This window comes from Nerophis ophidion, linkage group LG27 (assembly GCF_033978795.1).
Source record: "Nerophis ophidion isolate RoL-2023_Sa linkage group LG27, RoL_Noph_v1.0, whole genome shotgun sequence".
In the NCBI taxonomy this organism is placed as follows: domain Eukaryota; kingdom Metazoa; phylum Chordata; class Actinopteri; order Syngnathiformes; family Syngnathidae; genus Nerophis; species Nerophis ophidion.
In genome coordinates this window covers 15,889,044-15,901,364 of record NC_084637.1, presented here as the reverse complement: position 1 = coordinate 15,901,364, position 12,321 = coordinate 15,889,044, and positions in this window count along the sequence as shown.

The window sequence follows — 12,321 nt, the reverse complement described above, 5'->3', positions numbered from 1 at the left end:
GGGTACTGATTAATGCGAAGGGCTACCAGTTTGATACACATTTAAATAAATTGCCAGAAATAGCCAATTTGCTCAATTTACCTTTAATAAATAAAATCTATATATATAAAAAAAATGGGTATTTCTGTCCGTCATTCCGTCGTACATTTTTTTTTCATTTTACAGAAGGTTTTTTGTGGAGAATAAATGATGAAAAAAAAAATTAATTAAAAGGTTTAAAAGAGGAGAAAACACACAAAAAAATGAAAATTTAATTTTGAAACATACCAGTAGTTTATCTTCAATTTCGACTCTTTAAAATTAGAAATTTAACCGAAAAAATGAAGAGAAAAACTAGCTAATTCGAATCTTTTTGAAAAAATAAAAAAATATTGGAACATCATTAGTCATTTTTCCTGATTAAGATTAATTTTACAATTTTGATGACATGTTTTAAATAGGTTAAAATCCAATCTGCACTTTGTTATAATATATGACAAATTGGACCAAGCTATATTTCTAACAAAGACAAATCATTATTTCTTCTAGATTTTCCAGAACAAAAATTTGAAAAGAAATTCAAAAGACTTTGAAATAAGATTTAAATTTGATTCTACAGATTTTCTAGATTTGTCAGAATAATTTTTTTGAATTTTAATCATAATAAGTTTGAAGAAATATTTCACAAATATTCATCGTCGAAAAAACAAAAGCTAAAAGGAAGAATTAAATTAAAATGTATTTATTATTCTTTACAATGAAATGAAAAAAAAATTACTTGAAAATTGATTTAAATTGTCAGGAAAGAAGAGGAAGGAATTTAAAAGGTAAAAAGGTATATGTGTTTAAAAATTCAAAAATCATTTTTAAGGTTGTATTTTTTCTGTAAAATTGTCTTTCAGAAAGTTATAAGAAGCAAAGTAAAGAAATAAATGAATTTATTTAAACAAGTGAAGACCAAGTCTTTAAAATATTTTCTCGGATTTTCAAATTCTATTTGAGTTTTGTCTCTCTTAGAATTAAAAATGTCGAGCAAAGCGAGACCAGTTGCTAATAAATAAATACAATTTAAAAAATAAAGGCAGCTCACTGGTAAGTGCTGCTATTTGAGCTATTTTTAGAACAGGCCAGCGGGCTTCTCATCTGGTCCTTACGGGCTACCTGCTGTCTGCGGGCACCGCATTGGTGACCCCTGCTCTATAGTGACGCCGTGATCACAAGCTTTCGTGCCAATGTTTACATGATCAACTGTTTCCTTGTTTCCTTGCTCGTGAAATTTTATTGTAGATCATAAATCAGGCATATTATCGTAGAAGGACTAGGACATATTCCGACAAGTTGGTAAACCTTCCATCCATCCATCCATTTTCCTCCGCCTATCCGAGGTGGGGTCGCGGGGGCAGCAGCCAAAGCAGAGAAGCCCAGACTTCCCTCTTCCCAGCCACTTTGTCCTGCTCCTCCCGGGGGATCCTGAGGCCTTCCCAGGCCAGCCGGGAGACATAGTCTTCCCAAAGTGCCCTGGGTCTTCCCCGTGGCCTCCTACCGGTCGGACATGCCTGACACACCTCCCTAGGGAGATGTTCGGGTGGCATCCTGACCAGATGCCCGAACCACCTCATCTGGCTCCTCTCCATGTGGAGGAGCAGCGGCTTTACTTTGAGTTCCTCCCGGATGACAGAGCTTCTCACCCTATCTCTAAGGGAGATTGGCCATTTGTACCCGTGATCTTGTCCTTTCAATCATAACCCACAGCTCATGACCATAGGTGAGGATGGGAACGTAGATCGATTGGTAAATAGAGAGCATTGCTTTCCAGCTCAGCTCCTTCTTCACCACTTTGACAACCAATTTAGACCCGGGAATAGCGAGAACGACATGAAAAGACGCTTGGTTCCATCCCCCTTTTCTTCACGAGGATTAATCTAAAATGGGACTATAACAAGATATTATCAGTCAGCATCTTAAAGGCCTACTGAAATCAGATTTTCTTATTTAAACGGGGATAGCAGGTCCATTCTATGTGTCATATTTGATCATTTTGCGATATTGCCATATATTTGCTGAAAGGATTTAGTAGAGAACATCCGTGATAAAGTTCACAACTGGAGAAAAACCCTACCTCTACCCGGAAGTCCCAGACGATGACGTCACACGTGTGGGGGCTCCTCACATATTCACATTATTTTTAATGGGAGCCTCCAACAAAAAGTGCTATTCGGACCGAGAAAATGACAATTTCCCCATTAATTTGAGCGAGGATGAAAGATTTGTGTTGAGGATATTGATAGCGACGTACTAGAAGAAAAAAAAAAACACGATGGCAATCGCGTTGCATTGAGACGGATTCAGATGTTTTTAGAGACATTTACTAGGATCATTCTGGGAAATCCCTTATCTTTCTATTGTGTTGCTAGTGTTTTAGTGAGTTTAACAGTACTTGATAGTCGGAAGTGTAGTGACGCGCAGTGTCTCGGGGAGGTCGACGGCAGCTGTACGGGAGGCGCAAGCTCAGCTGATATCCGGTAAGTGGCGACTTTTTAACCACAATTTTCTCACCGAAACCTGGTGGTTGACAAGTGGTCGGGATCCATGTTCGCTGTGATCCATAGTAGAGTTTCACCTCCGTGAATTTTAAACAAGGAATCACCGTGTGTTTGTGTGGCTAAAGGCTAAAGCTTCCCAACTCCATCTTGCTACTTTGACTTCTCCAATATTAATTGAACAAATTGCAAAAGATTCAGCAACTCAGATCTCCAAAATACTGTGTAATTATGCCGTTAAAGCAGACGACTCATACTTCCGCTCATACTTCCTAAAAACCCGTGACGTCTTGCGTACATGTCATCATTACACGACGTTTTCAAGACAAAACTCCCGGGAAATTTAAAATTGCAATTTAGTAAACTAAATGTGTTGCAATATTAATATTTCATCATAGATATATAAACTATCAGACTGCGTGGTGGGTATTAGTGGGTTTCAGTAGGCCTTTAATGAAAGCAGACATGGCACAGTAAGTGATATTTTATTATGTTTGTTGGCTCTCATAAAGTCTGCATTGAGTAATAATCAGTGATGTCATGGGGAAAAAAAGCGAACATTGTGATGCATTTTGAAATGAATTCGCCGCATATGATTAAAATGATCAAAATAAGTAAATATTAAATGTTATTATAAATGTGCTTGTTACTACATTATGTATATCCATCCATCCATTTATACCGCTTATTCCCTTTTGGGGTCGTGGGGGGCGCTGGTGCTTATCTCAGCTACAATCGGGCAGAAGGCAGGGTACACCCTGGACAAGTTGCCACCTCATCACAGGGCCAACATAGATAGACAGACAACATTCACACTCACATTCACACACTAGGGCCAATTTAGTGTTGCCAATCAACCTATCCCCAGGTGCATGTCTTTGGAGGTGGGAGGAAGCCGGAGTACCCGGAGGAAACCCACGCGTTCCCGGGGAGAACATGCAAACTCCACACAGAAAGATCCCGAGCCCGTGATTGAACCCAGGACTATTCAGGACCTCCGTATTGTGAGGCAGGCGCACTAACCCCTCTGCCACCGTGAAGCCCACATTATGTATATACTTATTCTAAGTATATACATGATTAATAATAATAATAATACAATTATGTATATACTTATTATTATTACCCATGTATATACTTAGATCACGTATGTAATACCTTAATGGAGGTGTTTAGATGTTTTTTAGGTGCTCATTAGCATAGTTGTCAAACTCTGGCCCGCGGGCTAAATCTGACCCGCCATGTAATTTAATTTGGCCCTTGAGGCGATATCAATTTAGCATTAGAGCTGGCCCGCCGGTGTTGTACAGCGTCGGTGCCGCTGTATAACACCGCATTCACCGCTAATACTCTTACTTGCTAACCCTCCTAATTTTCCCGGTAGACTCCCGAAGTTTAGTGCCCCTCCCGAAAATCTCCCGGGGCAACCATTCTCCCGAATTTCTACCGATTTCCACCTGGACAACTATATTAGGGGCGTGCATTTAAGGCACTGCCTTTAGCGTTCTCTACAACCTGTCGTCACGTCCGCTTTTCCGCCATACTAACAGCGTGTCACATAATATTTGTGGCTTTAACACACACACGCACAAGTGAATGCAAGGCATACTTGGTCAACAGCCATACAGGTCACACTAAAGGTGGCCGTATAAACAACTTTAGCACTGTTACAAATATGTGCCACAATGTGAACCCACACCAAACAAGAATGACAAACACATTTCGGGTGAACATCCGCACCGTAACACGACAGAACAAATACCCAGAAACCCTTGCAGCACTAACTCTCCCGGGAAACTTCCAGCAAACTGATCTATAATTAATGTTTTATTCATGCGTTTTCTCTTGCTACTTCAAGGCTTGAATGTTTGGTTCATTCATCATTGTTATTTTATTTTCAAATGTATTGTTAGCCTGTGGAAAACATTTGATATTTACCTCAGAAGATTGCAAATAGAAAAAAAGGCATTCCATTTTTATGTAAATATCATTTGATATGCCATTGATATTTTTTTAAATTATTATTATTATTATTATTATTATTATTTGAAACTGGATTTTGCATGTCACTAAAGTTATATAAGCCTTGCTTGTTCAATATTTATTGCAAAACTTGTTAGGGTCCCTATTAAAAGGTTAATTTGTTCAACCTTGGCCCGCGGCTTTGTTCAGTTTAAAATTTTGGCCCACTCTGTATTTGAGTTTGACACCCCTGCTCTATAGGCAAAATTAAAAGAATAGAAGAGAATAGAAAGTACTTTATTGGTCCCTGGGGGAAATTCAGCACCACAGTTCGCTCACAATAAACAATAATAATAATAAATAATATATGACATATATTATATATATAATATATGAATAATATAAATATAGTATACATATATTCTACATTTAAGTGCAGTCAAGAAGGAACATATGCATTATACAGTCTGATGGCTCTCGGTATGAAGGACCACCAGTGTCGTTCCGTGTTACATTTTGGGAGTCTGAGCCTTCTGCTGAACATGCTCATTCTCTCCGCAAGGTCCGAGTGTAGTGGGTGGGAGGTGTTGTCCATAACTGCTAGGAGTTTTGCTAGACTTCTCCTCTCTGACACCACCGCCAGAGAGTCAAGCTCCACTCCCACCACGTTACTGGCCTTCTCTACCAACTTGTCCAGTCTGTTAGCGTCCCTCGCTCTCAGCCCGCTGCCCCAGCAAGCCACGGTGTACAAGAAAGCGCTCGCCACCACCGACTTGTTGAACATCTTCAACATCTTTGTACAGACGTTGAAGGATCCTAGCCTCCTGAGGAAGTAGAGGCGGCTCTGTCCCTTCTTGAAGAGGGCCTCAGCGTGTTTTGACCCATTCAGCTTGTTGTCGATGTGTACTCCAAGGTATTTATAATCCTCAACCATATCCACATCGACCCCCCTGATGGAAACAGGGGTAGCCGGAGTACTCCTCCTCCTTCCCAGGTCCACAACCAGCTCCTTGGTCTTCGTCACTTTGAGCTGGAGGTGGTTCTTTCCACACCATGTGACAAAGTCCTCCACCAGTGCCCTGTATTCCTCATCATCACCATCCTCAATACACCCCAGTATCGCAGAGTCATCAGAAAACTTCTGAAGGTGGCAGGACTCTGATTGATAGTGGAAATCGGTGGTGTAAATGGTGAAGAGGAAGGGGGAGAGGACTGTACTCTGCGGGGCCCCGGTGTTGCTGACCAACCTGTCAGACACACAGTCCTGCAGTCGAACATACTGTGGTCTGTCAGTCAGGTAATCTACAACCCAGGACACCAAGGGGGCCTCCACCTGCATCTTCTCCAACTTCACACCCAGTAGCCCAGGCCGCATAGTACTGAAAGCACTGGAGAAGTCAAAAAACATGACCCTCACACTGCTTGCAGGTTTATCCAGGTGGGTGTGGGCTCGGTTCAGCAGGTAGATGACTGCGTCCTCCACTCCCAGTCGTGGCTGGTAGGCGAATTAGAGTGGGTCCAGGTGGGGCTTGACTGTAGGGCGGAGTTGTTACAGGACCAACCTCTCCATGGTCTTCATGATATGGGAGGTTAGCGCCACCGGCCTGTAGTCCTTTGACGTGCTGGGTCGCGTGCACTTGGGGATGGGGACCCCACATGAGGTTTTCCACAGTGTGGGAACTTTATGCAGCCTAAGGCTCATGTTGAAGATGTGCTGGAGCACACCACACAGCTGTGGGGCGCAGACTTTGAGCACCCTGGGGCTCCTACATGCTCCATTGTAAGCTGACTTTTGATCATCCATCCATCCATTTTTCTACCGCTTGTCCCGTTTGGGGTCGCGGTGGGTGATCAAATGTATTTAATATTTAAAAAAAACAAAAAAACAATCGTCATGTATTTCATAATGATTGTGAACAATAGGCAAAAGTCCAACATTTCAGAAAAGTGTAGTTCCCCTTTAAGAGTGTTTTGTGATCAGAGCTGTCTTTCGGCTAATTGTTATGCTTTAAATTGCCAGCAAACATCTGACTTACAAGAATCCCCGCCATTCGTTGGCAAAGCGAAAGATGTGCCCCAAACATCTGCTCTCACTCGCTAGCATTAGATTATTTTCCAAGCATGGGAAGGAAGACAGTGCTGCGACAAAGAAATGGACGATAATTATTGAATTAGAGAAAGAAATTATCATGATCCGTTACCTGGGTTATACGTTTATGTTTTGATTCACTTGTTGTTTAAGCACTGTTTCAGCACCCCTGTGTTGTGTCTCCTGGTTATTCATTGTTCTTAGCTGCCTATGATGGGTGTCCAGACGCTCTAGTTTTTATTATTATTGTTTCCATATGTGTGATTATTGCAAACTTATGATCAGATTCTAGCGCAGGGCGATAATACGAAATAAAAAAGATACAAATTATTTGATCTCGATTAATAATTACAATTTTTTGCATTGTTTTTAACCTGCCAGTTTTAAGCATCTGTACTAAAAACAAATAAACTAGGGATTAGTTCAACATGTCATTAACATTTTAAGTAAATCAAAAAAGTGAACTCAGTAAGAAAAGGTTAATCCAAAGAAATTTCTCTAAACGCCTTACACCATTTTAAATGTGTTATGTTTCCCCCTCTTTGTTGTACCGATCAAATACATTTTTATATTGTTATCGGCAATACTAGAACTCACGTAGGTATTGAATCGACTATAATGTGCCGTATCGCCCATATTGTGAAAGCAAGGTGGCCGGATGACTCACTTGCAAGCTTGCAATGGCGGGTCACCTCCAGTAGATGGCGCCTTGTATACCCCTTTAAGGCCAATTCCCTCACATTGTTTTCTTCCCTTTACAACCGTGAGTGCAATTGTGAGTATTTTGTGTGTCTACCGTTAACTCGATCGCAGTGTAATCCCAATGCAATCATTCCGAATGAGGCAGGGCTCTGATTATACATCTTGCTCACCACAAACTGCAACCTCCCTCCTCTTCTTTATGATCAGTGGGAGGAAAAGAAAAGAACTATAACTGGCAGGGAAGCCGCCCAGCAACTTTGTCATCAGACATCTTATTTGTGGCGAGGAACCGGGACCACCTGCAAATCACAAGCCGACTCCAACGCTTGGATAGGATTTATAGAGATACAACAGTCTGGTTCTTTCACCCACAGCACAAATACAAAAAAAAAAGCAAGTTTTTTGCATATATTAACCAACATGAGTGTGTGTGAATACACTTAACCTCTTAACAGATGTGGAATGGATAAAGGTCATGCGAGTGGATTAATGGCGATGACATCAGTGCGGTCACCTCGTAGACAGACGGGTCGGAACTGAAAGACACCTGAGAATAGACGATGAGTCATACATGCATCATAACATACGCAGAATGTGACAGCCAATCCGCAAGGTTGACATCCATCAAGGCAACCACGTACCACCTCAGAAAACACCATAATGACCTACATTAAAATGCAGTAGTGGAGTAGGCCTAAGTATTCGGTAAACTTAAGGCAGAGGTTTTATTTAACAAGTCTATTTTTAAATTTTGGGCCACGGTAACTATGCACAATGCAACAAATATCAACAGTGATTCGGTGCATATTTACAGACTTCTTTGAGAATCATTGTGTCATGTCTGTCAAAGTTTGTTGTTGACGAACCCCAATATGCAGTGAAGGAGGCAGGCATGGAGTGAGAAAACATGATTTAATTTAAAATACTAGAACTAGAACAAACAAAAGGTACAAACAAAAAAGCGCGCACGTGGGCGGATAACAAACAAAAAGAGCTATGAACAAACAAAACTGGAAGCAGGGAACAAAAGCCTGTAAGCTACAAATAGCTAACAAAATATGGCTTATCGCTATGCTGCAAAGATACGACAAGAGCGACAAGTGACATCGACAATCCTCGACACGACAGGTAGCAACGACACAAGAGCAACAATAATCCAGCACTGACTGGAGGAACAAAGCAGGTAAAATAGGAGCTGGCTGATTGACCACAGGTGTGGCCAGGTGCCAATCAGCCACAGCTGAGGGGAAACAAAGCACTAAGGAGACAAACAGGAAGCTGAACCAAAATAAGAGGGCTGACAGGAACTAAGGACAGGAAATACTAAACACACACAGAGGAAAAACTAAAACACAAACTGTCAGTGGCAAGCCTGACAATGTCTTGGTGCTCATGTTTAGTTTGGCTATGTTCTGTTTGGTTTTTGCACTCTGTCAGTTCCTGTTTTTTCACTCCCTGCTTTGTTTCCATGACAACCCATTAGTTATCACCTGTCCTCATGTCACGCACCTGTTGTTAATCACCTCACCTCTATTTAAGCCTGTAGTTGCCAGGCAGTCAGCCTGGCGACATCACCCACCACACACCCTTGATAGTCATGCTGCTGATCCATGCTTGTCACATTTGGAACACATTGTGATGCGCGAAGATGTCACCCCCAGATGCAGCAGGACCAGACAGGCAGGATAGCAGGTAGGAGCTTGTTTTAATACACAAAAAGGTAAAATAACACTGGTACAAAAGCAAAGTAACAGCGTGCCTAGGCACGGGAAGCTAATGCTAATAGTTAGCAAGCATAGAGTTCAATGTCCAAGAGAAATAACGTGCAGAGCGCAAGCGAAGCTAAGATGTGACTTAGCAGGGTAAATATGAGCCAAGAACGAAATGAGGTAGAATGCAGGCTTAAATACTAAAGTAAACAATTGCCAACAGGTGTGCGTCAAAAAGCATTGCAGGTGGAACAAATTAGAAACCATGGAAACGAGATAAAACAGGAAAAGCAAAACTCAGAATAGGAAGAGTCCAAAAATAATTAGAAAACACCAAAAAAGGACTCAAAAGCCAGACTAAAGATGTGATCCGGGAACCGGATCACAACAATGCTGCTGTTTTTCATGCTCTTTTCTCGTTCCAAGTAAGTTTTCTTTATTTATGCCATAGTTTGCAAGTTTTGTTTCATGTCCATAATTTTGCCTTTGTGGTAGTTTTGTTTTTTTTGGCCAAGTTTTGAACCTCTGCTGAGAGCGCTTTTCGTTTGTTCCTTTTTTTCGAGTTAAGATCAAAATCATGTTTTTACCTTCACGCCATGTCCGATCCAGTCGCTTTGCACCACGGGAAAACAAACCGCACAATAGTCTTAGTCTTGACACACTGGTCAATCAATCAATCAATCAATCAATCAATGTTTATTTATATAGCCCTAAATCACAAGTGTCTCAAAGGGCTGCAGAAACCACAGCGACATCCTCGGTAGAGCCCACATAAGGGCAAGGAAAAACTCACACCCAATGGGACGTCGTTGACAGTGACAATGATGACTATGAGAAACCTTGGAGAGGACCGCATATGTGGGCAAACCCCCCCACCTCCCCTAGGGGACCGAAAGCAATGAATGTCGAGCGGGTCTAACATGACATTGTGAAAGTCCAATCCATAGTGGGTCTAACATAACGGTGAGAGTCCAGTCCAAAGTGGATCCAATATAGTAGCGAGAGTCCCGTCCATAGTGGAGCCAGCAGGAAACCATCCCAAGCGGAGCCCGATCAGCAGCGCAGAGATGTCCCCAATGATACACAGGCGAGCGGTCCATCCTGTGTCCCGACTCTGGACAGCCAGTACTTCATCCATGGCCACCGGACCTGTGTGTGCCCCCCCTCACCCCCTCCACAAGGGAGAGGGGGGAAAGAGGAGAAAAATAAAAGAAACGGCAGATCAACTGGTCTTAAAATGGGGTCTATACCAGGGGTTCCCAAACTACAGCCCGCGGTAATTCTCAAGGGTTTTTTTTATTTTATTTGTCCGACCGCTTCCATGTTAGCTACCTCTTTTTGTTTATAAAAGGGGTGCCCGGATCAGGCCCGCAAACAGGTTTAATCCGACCGGCGGGATGAGGTTGCTAAGTACAAAAATCTGTTGAAATTTATGAATGAAAGAAACTGCTGTTCTAAATGTGTCCACTAGATGTCGCGATAGCAATTCTTTGTATCTTTGTAAATGATGCTACATATGTAAAAAAAATTAATAAACCACATCATGTTCGTGCACCAGTCGAGGAAAGTGGTCACACTATCAATCAATCAACGTTTATTTATATAGCTCTAAATCACAAGTGTCTCAAAGGGCTGCACAAGCCACAACGGCAGCCTCGGCTCAGAAACTACATAAATAACGTACTGTAATTTGATTTTGATATAATTTTTTTTATCTTGATGAATTGAAAATTAGCACTAATGAGTTGACTGAGGAACATTATCACATAATTTATTCAGAAAGTATAAATAACGACACATAAAGGTAGAATACTACAACATGTAAGTGTAAAAAAAAAAAAATTATGATTTGTACATTTTTAGAATGTGCTTGTTCTATTTTTAAACAATGAAAATAATCTGAAGTTGTCTTTATTTTTAAATTATCATGCCATCATTTTACCAGTCCAGCCCACTTGGGAGTAGATTTTTGTCCATGTGGCGTCCGATCTACAATGAGTTTGACACCCCTGGTTTATAATGTCTATTTTCCGCTGGATTTACTCTACTTTACTCCGCCCTTTTTTTTTTCTTTTTGGCTGCTGCGGTGACATATATGTAATACCGTACATCAAGGGTGTCCAACTCATTTAAGCTCATGGGCCGCATGGAGGGATGAATCTGTGCACACGCGGGCCGGACTATTAAAATCATGGCATTAAAAACTAAAAAAATAAAGACAACTTCAGATTGTTTTCTCTTTCTTACTTTGGCCAAAAATAAAACGAACACATTCTGAAAATATGATAATAAAAGTACAGAAAAAGATACCAGGCAGCGGTAAAGTTTAGATCAGGGGTCCCTGAATACGGCCCGCCAGCCTCCAAAATCCGGCCCGCGAGAAGTCTTAAGTCTTTATTTTAAATTTTTCCTTTCTAATCTATTTTATGCCGCTTGTTACTCTCGGGGTCTCTTAGCCGCTCAGGCAAATCATATTGTCTTAAAATGCATTTTCCCATCGATAACGTGACTGTGGGGAGGCGCAGCCGACAGCGGGGCAGGGCACGCTGCAGCCCTGCCCAAGATGGCGGCAAGGATGCGGAGAATGCCGCAATCTAATTCAGGTGCGTGGCTCACACACCGGGAAACTATTAACATTTCTCCTGATGTTGCATAAAAGCGGAGGAGGAGGAGGGATCGGGGCGGAAAGAGTTGGAGAGCCTGCAAGAACGGACGAAGAGCGGCAGCAGCGAAAGAGAGAGATAACAGCGCACACGAGACGACGACGCGGCCGGCTGAAAGAGCGGACCGTGAACGAACAGCTGAGGAAGGAGCTGAAAAGCGATCCGAGCTGTCGACAGATTTATTGCAAAATAAAGAAGTCAAACCTGCACAAAAGCATGTCCTTCCTGGGTGGTCCATTGAACCAGAGCGACGACGGCAAAGGTCGTCCACAGTGACATCATCACGCTCGCCATTCATCAATCAAACAATCAATGTTTATTTATATAGCCCTAAATCACAAGTGTCTCAAACGGCTGCACAAGCCACAACGACATCCTCGGTTCGGACCCCACATCAATTAACAGCGATTGTACTGAAGCAAGGTATTTGCATTGCAAATAAATACAAAAAACTGCACAGGAAATTACATATATCACAATGAGTTAAAAATAACACAGTGTGACTACACAAATAATTATTTTCTTCACACATAAAACGATGGCACATAAAGTGCTTTAGTGCAAATGTGCATTCAGGGTGGAAGAAACCGTCCCTGTGTCTGGTTGTTCAAAATCTAATGGACTTTTCGCGCCTACCAGAGGGCAGTAGGTCAATCAGGTGCAAATATGCAATCAGA